Below are 19361 nucleotides of genomic sequence, written 5' to 3'. Positions count from 1 at the left end.
GTTAAAATACACAACCAAAAGCAGAACTAAACCTTTTCTACTTTTCAGAAATGAAGCATTGACTGTAAAAATGTGTGAAACTTGCTTCTACCCCTCACACATCAAAATTAAGAGGATGCGAATGGGCTATGTGACATTGGAGAAGTGGAAAAACCACATCCTGATGCGGACCATTAAGGATGGGATTATCACACCCAGCATTGAGGAGGAGTAATTTAGTCATAAATAAAAGACAAATTTGGCTTTCTGATAGTCCTAGCTTTATCTTAACTGTAGAACAAACTGTGGGCAGAATACAGAACCCCTATCCCTAAACTCAAGGAAGATATTCTTCAGTTAAGTGTGTATCTCATGCAGACTGACTGCTGATGGACCACCACATTTATGGAGAGAAAAAAATGGAAGAAAGACTAAATGCTAAAGCATCTTTTTAAAACCCATACTGATGTTTGTTGCCATTCAATTGCTAAGTCATGTCTGGCTGTTTGCGACCCTGTGGACTGGAGCATGCCAGACTCCCCTTGTCCTTCACTGTCTCCCAGAGTTTGCTTAAATTCATGTCCATTGAGCCAGTGATGCTATCTAACAGTCTCATTCTCTGAAGCCCTCCTTGTCCGTTTGCCTTCATCTTTCCCAGCATCAGAGTCTTTTCCAGTGAGTCAGCTCTTCCCATCAGGTGGCCAAAGTATTGGAGCTTCAGCTTAAGCATCAGTCCTTCCAGGGAATATTCAGGGTTGATTCCTATTAGGATTGACTAGTTTGATCACCTTGCTGTCCAAGTGACTCTCAAGAGTCTTCTCCAACACCACCACTGGATTGCATCAATTATATACAATATTAGTTGGTTTCTTTCTGACTTAGTTCACTCTGTATAACAGTTTCTAGGGCCATCCACATCTCCTGCAAATGATCTAGTTTTGTTCCATTTTTTGGCTGAGTAGTATTCCATTGCATATATGTACTCCATCTTCTTTATCCATTCCCCTGTTAATGGACATTTAGGTTTCTTCCATGTCCTGGTATTGTAAATATTGATTAATATGTATAGATATAGGTATATACGTATATACTATTGACACTATGTATAAAATAACTAATAAGAACTAGAAATTATTGTTTAATAGGTACAAAGTTTCAGCTTGTGAAGATGAAGAGTTCTGGAAATGAGTGGTGGTGATGCCTGAGAAAAAAATGTGAATGTACTTAATTTCACTGAACTTACACTGAAATAGGATTAAAATGGTAATTTGTATGTTATGATGTTCTATCACAAATGATGAAAATGCCTATTGTGCAAAAGGAAGGAAAATCAGAGAATTCTCAAACACAAGAAATGTCAAAACTAAATAATTCTGAATAAAAAATACTCTTCAGTTTACAATAATGTTTCAATGTTAGCTCATTAATTGTGAAGAATGTGCCATAGTAACATAAGAAATTAATAGTAGGGGTAACTTGGTGTCAGGTATATGAGAAACCAGTACTATTTTTGCAACTTTTCTGTAGGTCTAAAACTATTTTATAATAAAAGGTTTAACAATTTTAGGTAAATAAGGAAGGATCAAAAAACAAAGTATCATATAAGTCAATCCTGTTCTGAACATACTTGAAGATTTAAGAAAATGACTGTAATTCTTAAAGAATGTTTTAAAAAGATAAAATATACCTTTATCACAAAAAAAAATTATTTAATACCAGAACCTTTGTTATTGTTCAGTTCAGTTGCTCAGTTGTGTCCAACTCTTTGTGATCCCATGGACTGCAGCACACCAGGCTTTCCTGTCCATGACTAACTCCCGGAGTTTACTCAAACTCATGTCCGTTGAGTCGGTGATATCATCCGACTATCTCATTCTCTGTTGTCCCCTTCTCCTCCTGCCCCCAATCTTTCCCAGCATCAGGGTCTTTTCAAATGAGTCAGCTCTTCTCATCAGGTGGCCAAATTATTGGAGTTTCAGCTTCAGCATCAGTCCTTCCAATGAATATTCAGGACTGATTCTCTTCAGGATGGACTGGTTGGATATTCTTGCAGTCCAAGGGACTCTCAAGAGTCTTCTCCAACACCACAGTCCAAAAGCATCAATTCTTCAGCACTCAGCTTTCTTTATAGTCCAACACTCACATCCATACATGACTACTGAAAAAAAACAAAGCTTTGACTAGATGGACTTTTGCTGGCAAAGTAATGTCTCTGCATTTTAATATGCTGTCTGGGTTGGTCATAACTTTTCTTACAAGGAGCAAAATGTCTTTTAATTTCATGGCTGCAGTCACTATCTGCAGTGATTTTGGTGCCCAAAAAAATAAAGTCAGCCACTGTTTCCACTGTTTCCTCATCTAATTGACATAGAGTGATGGGACCAGATGCCATGATCTTAATTTTCTGAATGTTGACCTTTAAGTCAACTTTTCCACTCTCCTCTTTCGCTTTCATCAAAAGGCTCTTTAGTTCTTTGCTTTAAGCCATAAGTGTGGTGTCATCTGTGAATCTGAGGATATAGATATTTCTCCTGGCAATCTTGATTCCAGCTTGTGCTTCATTCAATCCAGCATTTCTCATGATGTACTCTGTATATAAGTTAAATAAGCAGGGTGACAATATACAGTCTTGACGTACTCCTTTCCTGATTTGGAACCAGTCTAGTGTTCCACGTCTGGTTCTAACTGTTGCTTCTTGACTTGCATGCAGTTTTCTCAGGAGGTGGGTAAGGTGGTCTGGTATTCCCATCTCTTGAAGAATTTTCCACAGTTTGTTGTGACCCAAACAGTCAAAGGCTTTGGCATAGTCAATAAAGCAGAAATAAATGTTTTTCTAGAACTCTCTTGCTTTTTCAATGATCCAGTGGATGTTGGCAATTTGATCTCTTGTTCCTCTGCCTTTTCTAAAACCAGCTTGAACATCTGGAAATTCATGGTTCACATACTGTTGAAGCCTGGCTTGGAGAATTTTGAGCATTACTTTGATAGCGTGTGAGATGAGTGCAACTGTGCGGTAGTTTGAGCATCCTTTGGGATTGCCTTTCTTTGGGATTGGAATGAAAACTGACCTTTTCCAGTCCTGTGGCCACTGCTGAGTTTTCCAAATTTGCTGGCATATTGAGTGTAGCACTTTCACAGCATCATCTTTTAGGATTTGACATAGCTCAGCTGAAGTTCCATCACCTCCGCTAGCATCGTTCTAGTGATGCTTCCTAAGGCCCACTAGGTGAGCGATCACACCATCATGAGTATATGAGTCTTGAAGATCTTTTTTGTACAGTTCTTCTGTGTATTCTTGCCACCTCTTCTTAATATCTTCTGCTTCTGTTAGGCCCATACCTTTTCTGTCCTTTATTGTGCCCATCTTTGCATAAAATGTTCCCTTGGCATCTCTAATTTTCTTGAAGAGATCTCTAGTCTTTCCCATTCTATTGTTTTCCTCTATTTCTTTGCAGTGATCACTGAGGAAGGCTTTCTTATCTCTCCTTGCTCTTCTGTGGAACTCTGCATTCAATTGTTATTATTAGACATACCAAAATTGCAACACTAAAGCAGTAGAAATTCAGATTATGAAAACAGCAATTGTACTCAAGGAACTAGATGGTCTGAAAAAAAATGCAGTTAGCAATGATCAAAGATCAAACAACCAAAATGGAAGCCAAGGAATAAAATATAACTCTCTGAAAAACAGGAGGCTCATGCAACAAAGATTCAAAATATTAATCAGGAAGTATCTGATTTAAAAAAAAAAAGTTGGAATATAGTCACTTAATGCTGTTAGTTTCTGTTGTACAGCAAAGTGGATCAGCCATACATATGCATATATCCACTCTTATCTGGATTTCCTTCCCGTTTAGGTCACTACGGAGGACTCAGTAGAGCCCCCTTTGGTATACAGAAGATTCTCATTATTGGTTTTATAAGATATGGCAAGGTTAAGCTTCTCTGTAGGCAACTGCACTCAATTACCTACCGAAGAAAAAATTGTCATATGAGGAGGAAAGAGTTAAAGAAGCTGGACTGTGATGTATTTACTCCTTTTAGTGGGAGTCTCCCTTGGGGGAAAAAAGGAAAGAAAGTGAACTGGTCTATACTTGCCAATTGGAATAATTACATTTGCTCTAGAAAATATATTCAGAATAACCTTAGCAAATTGCCCCTAATTAAAGGAATACTTAAATGGCAACCCACTCCAGTATTCTTGCCTGGAGAATCTCATGGACAGAGGAGCCTGGTAGGCTATATTGTCCATGGAGTTGCAAAGAGTCAGACATGGCTGAGCAAACACACACACACAAAGGAACACTTAGGGCCAGTAGATCCAGAATCCATGGTTTTATGAGGCAAAATTCCCTAGGGGATGTTACATTTCTTTGAAGCTAAAGTGTGTCTTGTGCAAAGCATTTAGTTGGGCTTCCCTAGTGGCTCAGATGGTAAGCAATCTGCCTACAACAAGGAGACCTGGATTTGATACCTGGGTTGGGAAGATCCCGTGGAGAAAGAAATGGCAACCCATTCCACTATTCTTGCCTGAGATTCCCACGCCCTGGCAGGCCACAGTCCAAAGAGCTGCAAAGAGTCGGACACAAATGAGTGATTAACACTTTCATTTTAATTTATATCCGGTCAAAAAATTCTGCCTTTTGTTCACACTGTTTATTCCACTCTCCTTCTCTCATTTAATGTAGTTCTAAATGTGGTTGGATTAACTTTTACCTTTTTACCATTTGTTTTCTATTGGTCTCATTTCTTTTTTTGTTCTTCTGCTTCTTTTTTACTGCCTTGTTTTGTGCTAGAGAGACATTTTTAACATAATTTTAAATTCCTTTATTGATCTTCAGACCATTTTTTTTTCAGTTATTGCCTTAGTGGCTGTTCTCAGAATTATATTACATGTCTAACGTCCCCAAATCTGCTTCACATTAATATTGACTTAATTCTGATAAAATATAGCAATGGTGTTGCAATATAGTTCTTACTCTATTTTAGTTGCATTACAAGTATCGATCCACTTAGCCTCAGCAAAACCTGAAGTATAGTATCATCTCCATTTCACAGATCAACTTTATTCAAACCCTTCTTAGCTTTTTTAAAATTAATTTTTATATGATTTGATCTAAATTTTTGTCCAGAAGATAGCCAAAATTCTTAATAGCATTTATTATAGTTCTTCACGTCTCCCACTGAGTACCCTTTTTTCATACTTGGGCCATTTTTAATGTTGTCTATAATGCTTCATTGACTTTCTGTTTATTCCTATGTTAATGCCTTGATAATTTAATTACCCTGGTTTTATAATATATTTTTAATCAGTTGTAACAAGTCCATTGTTTATGTTGTCTTCCAATTTTTTTTAACAATTGCCATAAATTATTTTTTTCCAGTCAGAGGTTGGAATTTGCTTGTCAGTTGGATTAAAAAGATATTTTTGGATTTGAAATTGTCTGAATTTATAGATTATTTTCAGCACTGAAGGCTTTTCAATATTAAATCTTTTTGCTAATAAAGCATGCCTCTGAATTATTTCATTTATAATATTCTTTAAAATCAGGTATAGGTTGCTTTAGATATCTTTTGAAGGTTTTTAATCAAGTTTATCTGCAGGTATCTTGTAGTTTGGGCTTCCCAGGTCATGCTAGTGGTAAAGAACTAGCCTGCAATGCAGGAGACATAAGAGACAGGGGTTCAGTCCCTGAGTCAGGAAGATCCCCTGGAGGAAGGCGTGGCAACCCACTCCAGTATTCTTGTCTAGAGTATCCCATGGACAGAGGAGCAGTCCATGGGGTTGCAAAGAGTGGGACACAACTGAAGTGATTTAGCATGCACTCAAACATTTTGTAGTATGTATTCCTCTGATAGATGCTTCATACATGAATTTTCTATTTATTTGTTCCTGGAGAAACTGAATTTTTATGTCAGATTCTATGGGGATTCTTCACTGATCTCTGGTAATCTAATAGATTTTCAATGGTTCTTTTTAGAGATTTAATTCCTTTAAAGTATCCTACCATATGGCCAAAAAGAGGGACAGTATGTCGTTTTGACTCCAATTTTCGTATCATAAATTTTCTTTTTTCTTATCATACTGCAATGTCTATAGGCATCCACTGTAATTTTGACTAGTCTTAATGACAATAATATCTGTTTGTCTCTCTTTTTATCTAAAAATATTTTTTATTTTAACCTTACATATGACTTTGATGAAGACCTTTCATGGGTAGGTTATTCAAAGATGTTTCTATTTTTACTGTCGAGAGTGCCCATCTTGGAGGGGAATTAAACTAAATCACTGGGCTTCATGTATCTATTAATATTATTATTCTGTCTTTTAACCTGTTATGTCATGTAAAATAAATTGCTGACAAATTCTTTTACACGTTCTAGAATAAGATTACGCATTCTTAATGAAATCATCAGAACTAAGCAGTCACAGAGAAGCAATTTTGTTCTGAACAAGATAATTTTACTGAAAAAATGGCAATAACAACCTCATATGTATTAAGTACTATGCTAAGCAGTAAGGAAACCATGGAGAACAAGGTTCAAGTCAGGCATTCAAAGAACTATCAGCCTTTTAGGGAGGCCTTACATGTACAGAGGAGCGTGGTGGGCTATAGTCCATAGGGTCGTGAAGAGGTGGACAACTGAAGGGACTTGGCTTAGCTGTTCAGTTGTGTCTAATTCTTCGTGACCCCATGGACTGTAGCCCGCCAGGCTCCTCTGTCCATAGGGATTCTCCAGGCGAGAATACTGGAGTGGGTTGCCATGCCCTCCTCCAGGGGATCTTCCCAACCCAGGGATTGAACCCAGGATTCCCGCATTGCAGGTGGATTCTTTACCATCTGAACCACCAGGGAAGCCCCAGCCACCAGGGAAGACTTAGCACACATGTAATCAGAGATTTACTACAGCATAGAATTTATTCAACATATATAGAAGATGGCTTTGGTGGAAAACTAAAGGCGACACTGCCTGTGGAAATTAGGAAGGTTTCCACAGTGTGGTGGACATTTTTCATCTAATTACATAAGACATAATTATGTTTACTAGGCTTATTTGAAATCAATTATATCTATTTCAAAATGTACTTTTGTTTAAACTATTAAACATTGTTTAGCTCCTTAGTTATTTCAGCTAAAACATTGACACTTATATACACAGGTAATCATCTCTTTATTATTTATCATTGTGATCATTCACACATTAATGCAGGTCATTCATTCCGTCAATATATTGTTGTTGTTGTTAGTTGCTCAGTCATATCTCACTCTGATTCCATGGACTGTAGACCACCAGGCTTCTCTGTCCATGGGATTCTCCAGGCAAGAATATTGGAGTGAGGTGCCATTTCCTCCTCCCAGGGATCTTTCATGAGATTACCGGGCTCACAGAGAAGTGAATCAGACTGAGTCCCTGACCTCAGGGAATTTACACTCTAATAGGACAGACAGACATTAATCAAAACTTCTCAAATAAATGTCCAATTAAGGGAGAGAAGGACAGACTCATTTGCAACCTAAATATTTGGTGATTGATTACATAGCATTGGGAATAAGCAGGGGGACATTAAGGGCACAGGCAAATGAATAAGCTGCCAAAGTGACCCTTGAACAGAAATCTACAGAATGTTTAAGTCAAGGGAATGTGGAAATGAGCTCCAGTGGGGGTAGGCAGAGTGGGAGGAAGCAGGGATAACAAACGGTGGAGGCTTAAGGGAGAATGCTTTCCTGCAATGACTGAGGACCAATGTGACCTCTGCTCTGAGGCTTGCCACCCATTTTAAAGGATTTCTCGTTGAGAATAATGGGAAAGCTCTGAAAGCCATTTAAATGTGGGAGAAAATGATTGATTTCCAACTGTGTCCTGTAGCAATGGATTTTCAGCTTTTCCAACAACTTTAAAGCTAGTTCCCTGCATTACATTCCTTCTTGCAAACCGTCTGGAATGGACATTGCAAGGATACAGTGGGTAATATTTATTCTGTGTTTTCTGTCTCACTGGCATTTTCCTAACTGCTTGAGCTACAGTCCTTGGGGTCACAAAGAGTTGGACACAACTGAGTGACTAACACTTCCACTTTACATATGTTATTCCATCTTCCACTAAACTTCATGGATTTGTATCAGTTCCTGCCCCTATATCATGGATGTGGAATCACCAGCACAGAAAAGTTAAGTAAGTTGTCTAAAGTAACACAGCCATAAGAGTTGTACATTAATTTAGATTTCTGGTATAGTTATTATTTTTACTTTGATATTGTTTTGGTCTTTTTCTAATAATACTTCATTAATTCTGCTTGATTTCATCTCAAATTCTATCAGAAATCAATGGAATTAAAATATGCAACACATAAACATTTCAAATTAAATGAAGTTTATATTTAAACTTCCTACCTCTCTATATGCTTTTCTGGGTTTCTGTGTTTTCCTCTATTTTCCAACTTTACAGAGATATGATGATGTTGTGATGAATACAGTGTTACTTTCATCTTTATTTAAATGAGATATCTGAATACTTTCGACAGTTTAAAATAAAGCACCTTTGGTAAAGCATGTTTGCTGAGAACTATCTTTACAAATCTGTAGATCTCAAAATGGTGAGATCAAAACACATGTTTATCACTTTTTAATTTTTATATATTTAGAATGTCAGTCCTTAAGATAGCTTGCTGTCAGAGTCAGTGTTTCCAGAAAAGGGGCATTCTATTTTAAATGTTACATTGTGCATGCACACTCCACCGACTGTGTGTATATATATATATATATATATATATATATAAAACATGGGATATATGTGTAACAGCCACACACTTGTAAATGTTATTTAAAAGAAGAGACTTTGGAGTCGTATTATTTAAATAAAATTTATTTCCATTAACCTTCTATAGGGAGAAAAATGTTCAAACCGCCAAACAATATGGTATTCAAAATATAAAACTACTAGTTAAATGCAGATTAATTTTTTAACAAGAATTCCTATGCAGTAGGCAAATTGTTCCCACATCCCATTGTGATTGACAAGCCTGACATATGGAATAGTTCACAAATTCCCAGGTGACTGACAGATGGAGAATAGAAAGGCGGATAAAGTTGCCTAGAGAGCTGAGGATGATTTCATATTCAGCGGTTTTGATCAAAAGGAGTCCAGATCTCACACTAAATTTAGCACCGCTGGCAATTAGTGCATGATTTATTCAGTCCTTTCATTTGCTGGTTGACAAATGGAAAACAAGCACAAAATTAAAAATAAGTTTATTTCCAGCATTTCGGATATTTAAAATGTGTGTGTCTTTGTTTGCACATAAATTAACATGAGATGAATTTATAGTGAGATTAAATCTGAACTGGAGATGCACGCAATAAATAAGAGCTTTTTTATGTATTGTACGGGCAGAACAGGTGTTTGAATTAAGAAATACTAATATGTTTAGCAGCACGGCTCCACCTTTAGCATTAGGGAGTTGATGCTCTCCTAAATTTAGAATAATCTTGCCACAATTTGGAGTTCTTTCATAAGCTTCCAGCATAGGTGACCATCTGTATGACAATATTAATGCTCTTCAGTCTAGTAATAATAAAAAGCTAAAAAAACTCCCCAACACCAGGCTTTTCTGCATAACAACGAGTGACAGCACAGCTACAGGTTCTTCAATACCCGTGGTGAAAGGCGCAGACACCCAGCTCTGTCCCCAATCTTGCATTTATAAATGGGGTTGGGAGACCCCAACCTTTTTAGCAGTCTCCTTCCAGCTAGACTGTGTAAAGCTCTGTTTCCAATTTCTTCTTCTATTTCATGGAACTACAATGAGACAAACATGACGTGCTGATGTAAACCTTCTGTTGTGTTGCTGAGAGTAAGAACATGACAAAATCACATCCACCATTGGAGGGAGGCTTGACTGCAAATAGCCCCTGCTAGGGATTCAGAGAGGCAGGGAAATGTGTAAACCCATAGACGAGAGGTGCAAAAAATATATCAAGCAAAATCCCATCCTATAAGGAGTGGAATCAAGCACTGTGCCTGAAAGACCTTGTGATTTCAGAGGAGGTGTGTCTGTCTACCTCCTTAGAAACTCTCTTGGCACTGTCTAATGTAGCTGCTTAGGAAGATGAATGAATTGCTCCAAATACGGTGGAAGCTAGAAGGATGTCTCAGAGTGGAAAGAACCCTCTCCCTCTCAGATGGAGCAGAAGTGGTCCTTGGAGGCGGCCTGACATCAAATGCAAACCAGAGCATCCATTTAGGGGGAAGCTGGGCAGGCTGTGAGGCACCTGAGACTTGGGGACTGTGGGGGCAGGTGTTTGGGATACTTATAGGTTCTCTTATTTGATTTGTATTCCAGGTCTGACATTCAACTTTATTTGTATTCATTATTCACAGTGGGAACTAGAATGGTTTTTAAAATAGCATAAAATCCACTTAAATTATAATGGGAAGAATCGTGTGCAATGTGATGCTTTAATTACTGTTAAGCTAACCTTGGGATATGGGAAATGTCAATTTCCATTGGCCACATGAAGGCTGAGCCCAGATTTTAGCCCCCAGATACATGCATTCAGTAGGGGTGCAGCTCACAGGCACAGCCCTGCCTGGGGAGCCCCCCACAGTGCCTCAAACCTGCCTTTGCTGCCTCCCCTCCTACCCTGGGGCACCATCACCTTTTTTATTACTATTTCTTCCTCCTCTGAAATACCCTCCCAGGTTCTCAGCTGCAGCCTGAATATATTTCTAAGGCAAAGAGCTTCAGGTCTGTTGTATTGCTGGTTTTTCTTTCTTAGACCTTCCCTGGGTGGCAAGTCCTGGGTTGTCTACCCAGCAAGAGAGCGAGAAGGGAACTAAAACTAGCTGATGCAGATGTTAAGGGGCTTCCCAGGTGATTCCGTGGTAAAGAAGCTGCCTGCCAATGCAGGAGACTTGGGTTTAATCCCTGGTTGGGGAAGATCCCCTGGAGGAGGACACAGCAACCCAGTCGTTTTCTTGCCTGTGAAATCCCATGGACAGAGGAGCCTGGTGTGCTACAGTCCATGGGGTTGCAGAGAGTCAGACACAAGTGACGTGACCGAGCACACACACAGATGGTAAGACTCCTTACTCCATAATTAATTATCCTAGGAGTCTCAACCTCTGGGATCTAAAGCCTGACCACCTGAGGTGGATCCAACATAGTAATAATAGAAATAGAGTGCACAATAAATGTAATGCTCTTGAATCATCTCAAAACCACTCCCTGATCCATGGAAAAATTTGTCTTCCATGAAACCAGTCCCTAGTACCAGAAAGGCTGGGGACCACTGAATTATCCCATTCCTCCTTGAAACCAGTAGTCAGATGTCATGCTATCTCCCCCATTTATAAATCGTCCATAAGTAAGCATCGTCTGTATTGAAAGTCCATACGCTTGTGTCCTTGAGAACTTTCCATGGGAAGAAGCAGCCGGTCTTATTGCCCCTCATCCAAGGGCTGCGGGGGTGGTTAAGTACATGGCAAGAATACAATTGGACCCTAAATTCTTCCCAACTAAAAAGAGATTTTCAATTGTAATTTATAGCACTGTGTGCGAATTTAAGCCATATATTAACTGGTAGAGACAGAGATTGTGTTTTTTCTTTTAGGCCGTGTTCTCGTTAGGGAGTATAGCAGTCCAGCATCTGTGTTGGAGTTGGGAAGCAAGATATGACATATTTATATATCTATTCACATAGAATCTTTTATTTTGTTTTCCCCAAAATATACTTTCTGAAAATAACTATGTAATAATTTGGGGGATAACTACATTGTAAAATGGGATTTACCCTTCCTTCAGCCCAGTATAAATTTTCTAACTAGTCTGCTTAACTAAATTAAATTATTACTATATTTAAATTATTAAAATTGCAGTCTTACAAGGTGCAATTTAATATAATTGCAGTACAAGATGGAAGCAAGATGATCACATTCCTACTTCATTTGGGGGGAAAATAGACAGAGGGCAGTTCTAGTACCTTCTGTGTCCTGGACAGAGCTATAAAAGAAGTCTATTTTAACTAACTCACAAGATCCTTTATTTTTCACTATTTCAAACTTCTTCAACATGCTAGAAAACAGCACCAAATTTAAATGTTGCTTTCATATTACTTGTAAAGATTGTGACAATACATTCCCATAGAAAAATTAAAAGGGGAAATGTAATACTTACAAGTGATTTCTATGCCCCAGAAACTCGTTTTGAGGTTTTAACAAAACATTAACTCTTCTTGTGAATTCCCTGTAGTCCTTCAAAAAAAAAAGTTTATTTGAAAAAATCTGAACCATGTGATGAAAACTTGGCATTTACCTAAATCTGTATTGTCCAATATAATCTCCACTTGCCACATGTGGCTATTTGCATTTGTGGCTATTTAGAATTTAACTTAAATAAATTAATTAAACTTAAATAAATTAAAAATTTAGCTCCTCCAGTTACACAAGACACATTTTGCCTACTCAGTAGCCACATGTGGGTAATGGCTACTCTCTTAGAGCAGCTGTTGAAAGTATTCATGAGCTCAGAGTTGTGTTGTTGGATGATGCTAGTCTAAAATCATCCTTTTGAAGGATGTGTTGGCTTCATGGTCACAGCTCCATCAAACCTTTGGCAAAGCGGTGATTGAGTCTATGTTCAGTCCTTCATCACCTTTAGAGACTCATCTCTAACTGGAAGTGCTTCTTAAAATGTTATTTACAAAAGACTAAGTGATCATATATTCTTTCAAACATGCTTGTTAACCTGAAATAGTCAATAAAGAAAGGGTCTTCAAATACCCTCAAAGGGTCCTCCTACTTTATTATAGGTACACTATTAGTAAACTTGGCACCTCCTCTCATATGCTTTTTTCATTGAGACTTGTATAATTTTCTATTTTAAAAATGGGTTATGAATCATCTGTTCAGTTTATAGGGGAAAAATCTTCTCAAATAGAGAAAAAACCTCTGTGACTCTTATTTGTGTCATAAAGCACTAATTCATTTTCTAAAAGATAAAAATGGTTCATAAGTTATTCATTTAGAAGACAGAAATTTACTAGTTTCTAGAAAAAAAAGTATTCATATATTAGTTTCCTATAGTAAATGCCTAGAAGAGTATAATGCAGTGAAAATACAAGGTATCACTAAAGAAAAATAAAATAGAAGACAACTTAAACAATGGACTCTTGATAGTAATTATATTTATTGCTACATATAATAGAAAGTGTTCTCGTTCAGGGAAATTCATCCATGATGTTTTTATCTGCTTCTAACTTTTGATACCATCTCATTAAAGCTAGAATATAATTTACAATTCAGATCACCCACCTAGTATACTTACCATAAGATTAATGCCAACATTTAGGTCTTCAACTTTTTCTTAAAGTCTTATGTGAATTACTATACTATTCTCTTCTGCTTTCTAATCTTTTGTCTTCTGTTTAGTTCATATTTTTCTGCTCTTATAACACAGATCTCTTACACCAAAAATTCAAACTCAGAATCAGACTTCGTATCAACTGAGTGCATGCATAAAGAGTTTATAAAACCAATCCTTACCCCTGAAGATCTTAAATAATTATTTTCTTTGAATATTTTCCAAAGAACACATTTAGTGGCATCAAAGCCATCTTTTGGGGGTAGGAAAAGAATCAAAGATTTCCAGAGTGATTTGGAAACATAAAAGCTATTCAGAACCAAAAATTAAGATGATATGTCATCAAAATTGATAATAATTCAAAGATTGAAAACTTTGGAGTCTTTTAACAGTCTATGCTTTCTAATAAATACTTTGTATATGTCTCTCTGTAAGTGTAGTTAGTATTCTGGTGTTGATCATGTCAAAGAGAAGGGTAAGTGAAGATATATTTCTTAGTTCAGAATGAATCTTTGCCATTGTCCAGTGGACTTGTGCTCTGGAGTCTTCTGACTGAATTCCTGGTATAAAGTCATGGCAGCAAATTATTTTTGAATGAAGGAGACACATCAGGCTAATTCCATAGGATCAAAGACTTACCACTCATTTTATGGAAAGTTGAGGATTGTGGCCAATTTTTCACCTACTAAATATCCTTAAAAATTATCTTATCACCATTTGCCCTTCCTAAGCACATATTTGTTGCTCTAAAACCTGTGTCTACCCAAAAGTTGTTCAGTTGCCAAGTCATGTCTGACTCTGAAACCCCATGGACTGCAGCATGCATGCTAGGCTCCTCTGTCCTCTGTTATTTTCCAGAAAGAAAAAGAAAGTATTAGTCATTCAGTCATATCCAACTCTTTGCGACCCCATGGACTGTAGCCTGCCAGGCTCCTTTGCCCATGGAATTCTCAGGCAAGGACACTGGAGTGGGTTTTATTCCTTTCTCCAGGGGATCTTCCTGATCCAGGTGTGGAACATGGGTCTCCTGTGTTGCAGGTGGATTCTTTACCACTGAGCCACCTGAGAAGTCCAGAAAGAGAATGGAAATGTTAAGTCAAGTTAACATCAAGCTATAAGAGGACACACAGAGAAAGATAAAAAGAGACAGGAAAAGATCAAAGATTTTGACCACTCAAGCATCTGGTAGTGCAAAAATTTTTTAAAAATGGAAAATCAAAGCATTGCATAATACCATTAGAGTGGTTATAATTGATGGCAAAGCTACAACTGTGTTCTTATAATGAGGTATCTTCAAGCAACAGACTTGAATTTTAGAAGTGGTGTGAATTCTAGGCAGGGATCTTGGCAGAATGGAGAAAAGAGGAAGAGGATTTGAGACATCTCCCTTTAGTTCAGAGGAGGCTCTGAACTAAATGAAGTGGTGAAGTGGTTTGGGATGATAAGGAGATAGAAAGGGGTGTAACTATCAGGGTTAACCCCATAAAGATCTTGGCAGTGATGGAACAGTTTTGTATCTTGATCATGGTGGTAGTTGCCTGAATGTACACCAACATCAGATCCCTTGGGAACTCATTAGGATACAAATTCTCAGCTGTAGTTTAGATTTGCTGAATCAGAAACCCTTGGAGTGCGACCTAGTAGTCTGTAGTCTAATAAGCCCTCCAGATGATTCTAACGAATATCAGAGTTTGGAACCACTGGTCCGGAGCCAGTGAGTCTCCATCCTGAGAATTAGATCATGAATACAGCCTAAGGAGAGCTGTATTCCCCTTGCATGCTTATATGCATTCTGTATGTCATGTGAAAATGTCATGTGCCACACACAGTATCCAAAAGTTACCTTCCTACAATTTGTACTGAAAAAATTATTAAACAGTGATGTTGAGCATTTCAAGATTCAAAAAGCAGTCACCAAAAACTCTAGCTTCAAATTATTTACTTTGTAGCCCAAGATTTATTTAAAACTCTAAAAAGTTAAATCTCATGATCACACCAAGATTCAAGTCTCCTTTCAATAACAAAAAATTAGAATTATAATATTCAATGTTCATCTCACAAGATTTTTTTAGATTATGCGAGGTTACTTTGCCAACAAAGTTCCATCTAGCCCAGGCTATGGTTTTTCCAGTGGTCATGTATGGATGTGAGAGTTGTACTATAAAGAAAGTTGAGCACCAAAGAATTGATGCTTTTGAATTGTGGTGTTGGTGAAGACTCTTATGTGTCCCTTGGACTGCAAGGAAATCCCACCAGTCCATCCTAAAGGAGATCAGCCCTGAATGTTCATTGGAAGGACTGATGCTGAAGCTGAAACTCCAATACTTTGGCCAGCTGATGTGAACAACTGACCCATTAGAAAGACCCTGATGCTGGGAAAGATTGGAGGCAGGAGGAAAAGGGGACAATAGAGGATGAGATGGTTGGATGGCATCACCAACTCAATGGACATGAGTTTGGGTAAACTCCGGAAGTTGGTGATAGACAGGCGTGCTATGGTCCATGGGGTTGCGAAGAGTTGGACATGACTGAGCGACTGAACTGAACTTAACTGAATTTACTCAAAATATGTATGAAATACCTGAAAAATCATGAATAATTTGTATCAAGATTAACTGTGTTTGTTACATATTCTCAATATTATACGTACTACTTATTAACCAACTTCCAAGTGAGAGTTGTCCTCATATAAGATCTCTAAATTTCACAGGGAACTTGCAGGATAGAGAGTTATTTGCAGATATAGGTACATTGATTCAGAGAGGTGAAGTAAGGTGCTCGTGGGTCCACTGTAAAGTGACTGAATTCAGATTTGAACCAGGCTAGAGCATTTGTCCAGGTGGTTCAGTGGTAAGAATCTGCCTGCCGGTGCAGAAGATACAGGAGACCTGGGTTCAGTCCTTGGCTCAGGAATATCCTCTGGAGAAGGAAATGGCAATGGTAGTGGGAAAAGACTACCCTCTCCAGTAGTCTTGTCTGAGAAATCCCATGGACAGAGGGGTCTAGTGGCCTACAGTCCATGGGATCTCAAAAGAGAAAGACGCAACTGAGCACACACGTCCAAGTATTTGTGACTCTTCACATTTAACAAAATAAATTAAATGGTCAGTTTATTATCTTAGTAATCTAAAATATCTGGTTGGAGTTATCAACCAGTGATTATTCAGTTGACAATGATCACATCTCTACTAAAAAAAAAAAAATTATTATGTGTGTAGTTGCACAAACACAACTATAGAACTATCCCATGTTACAAAGTGGATTTATGCTTGAGGGTGAAACTGGCACAAAATAACAGCAATTCACTTTTCATAGAACACTTCTTGACAATAAACACATTTTATGAATTTTCTCAGTGAAGAACAGAAGGGAGCTAATTTTTGCAGGAGAAAGTATAAAAAGCATGCCCAGTGGTCAGAGTTGAGGAAAAAACATATGCCAGTTATATTCAAGCTGACTTCCTAGGAAATATCCTCAAATAATGAGTCAATGGCACCCCACTCCTGTACTCTCACCTGGAAAATCCCATGGATGGAGGAGCGTGGTGGGCTGCGGTCCATGGGGTCTCTACAAGTCAGACACGACTGAGCAACTTCACTTTCACTTTTCACTTTCATGCATTGGAGGAGGAAATGGCAACCCACTCCAGTATTCTTGCCTGGAGAATCCCATGGATGGAGGAGCCTGGTAGGCTGCGGTCCATGGGGTTACTAAGAGTCAGACACGACTGAGCAACTTCACTTTCACTTTTCACTTTCATGCATTGGAGGAGGAAATGGCAACCCACTCCAGTATTCTTGCCTGGAGAATCCCAGGGACAAGGGAGCCTGGTGGGCTGCCGTCTATGGAGTCGCACAGAGTCGGACACGACTGAAGTGACATAGTAGCAGCAGCAGCAATGAGTCAATTCCAATTTTTTAAAAGTGAAACAGTAAATCTATAGCAACAGAGACGCAAATATATTTGATTACTATCCAATTCTCTTGTCAGTTCATATGGATACCAAGGGGCAAAGTGAGGGTAGGAGGAATTGGGAGATTGGGATTGACATGTGGGCTTCCCTGGTGCCTAAAACAATGAAGAATTCACCTGTATTGCAAGAGACCAGGGTTCGATCCCTGGGTCGGGAAGATCCCATGGAGAAGGGAATGGCAAGCCACTCCATTATTCTTGCCTGGAAAATTCCATGGACACAGAAGCCTGGCAGGCCGCAGTCCATGGGGTTGCAAAGAGTCAGACACAACTGAACGACTAACACTTCGACTTTCATAAAATAGGTAACTAATGAGAACCTACTGTATAGCACAGAGAACTCTACCCAGTGCTCTGTGGAGACCGAAATGGGAAGGAAATCCAAAAAAGAGGGGATCTGTGTATACATAGAGCTGATCCACTTTTCTGTGTAGTAGAAAGTAACAACACTATAAAGCAACTATACTCCAATAAAACTTTCTTTTAAAAAATGCTCATGTCAACTGCTTTTAAAATTACTCATAGCTCCCAAAGGTACATAAGACCAGAAATTCAAAATGAGTTTAGGGAATTTGGTCAAGGAAGGCCATGCAGATCATGAGCAGGAGGTCACTGCAGAGCAGAATATGTAATCAGGGTGTGTGTGTTTGGTAAGTCGCCTGCTAGTGATGTGACAGGTCACACTACAAGCACGTTTTATTGCATAAAGGCAATGAACATGGCCATCACATTTCCTTTACTGGAAAGTGATACTTGTTTAAATGGCACAATCTCCATTTCTCGTCTGAGGAGAATTATCTGAGACTATAACACTCTTTGCCAAGTTTCCTGTCATCCATGGAGACGGCTCCCTATGAAACAGTGACTCCAACCACATCAGTGATCCTGGTTTGGATCCAAACACTGAATAATAAAAAATACCGCATTTCTAGAGGGTGCGTTCTTTGCAAAAGTGTGATAAGAGGAGGGAGCCATCCAGTGGGATAAAGTGATGGAATTCTACAAAGGCCAGAAAGGGGAAATGGAAAATATTCTATGACGAATTAATGTATACCCAAGGGTTAGGAATGTCACATACCAGTAAACATACTTCGGGTGGATAAAGGTCAACATGGATAAATAAGGAAATGCAGACAGTAATCAGGGTAAGAGCGACGAATATGTGAAATAGGAAACTCTACATACAGAGGCAACTGGGAAGATTGTAGAATGAATTCAAGTGTAAAAAATATATCAGAAAAGCAAAGGTGCAAAATGGAAGGAAGATTACAGACAACTTTAGATAAACACCAGAATATTTCTCGAAGTACTAAGGGACAATGGGTCAGCATGGGAGACAGTAGAATGATCAAAACCAGGGGCAGATAATTTAGTGACAAAAAAGTGGAATCTCAAGAATTAAATGCATTTGTCCATTTAGTTTGCACAAAAAGGATGAGGTAGTAGGCAGGGTTTGAAGGAGACTTAGGCAGTCCTGGATGACATGAGCTGTGTTTGAAAGCATGATCAAGGAATTGGAAAATGTGAAAGTGAAGAAATTTCTCAATTCTTTTTCTTTAATCTAAAGAACATCAGTAAATATTAAATCTTATGTATCAGAGAAAATATTGCAGGAGAGATCTATGTCTAAAAAAACAAAACTAAAGATTTTTATGTCTTAATCTTTAAAATATGCCTGATATTTATATTTCATTTATGCTTTTTATATTTGAGTGGAGGTGCACCTTTTTGAGGAAAAAAATCTCCCTGTGTGTACACACCTCTCTATTATCTTTGTGACCCTATGGACTGTAACCTGCCAGGATCTTCTGCCCATGGACTTCTCCAGGCAAGAATACTGGAGTGGGTTGCCATTCCCTTCTCCAGGGGATCTTGCCGACCCAGAGATCTTGTGTCTCCTGCATTGGCAGGCAAATTCTTTACCATCTGAGTCACCAGGGAAGCCCATATATATATACACCTTTCTGTAAATACATACATTTTGTGTATATATACATGCACATACTTGCACATACTGTATCTCTGTATATATTTTCTCAATACATATACG

Source organism: Cervus elaphus, chromosome 11 (genome assembly GCF_910594005.1).
Source record: "Cervus elaphus chromosome 11, mCerEla1.1, whole genome shotgun sequence".
Lineage (NCBI taxonomy): Eukaryota > Metazoa > Chordata > Mammalia > Artiodactyla > Cervidae > Cervus > Cervus elaphus.
Note: the sequence above shows the minus strand (reverse complement) of the source record.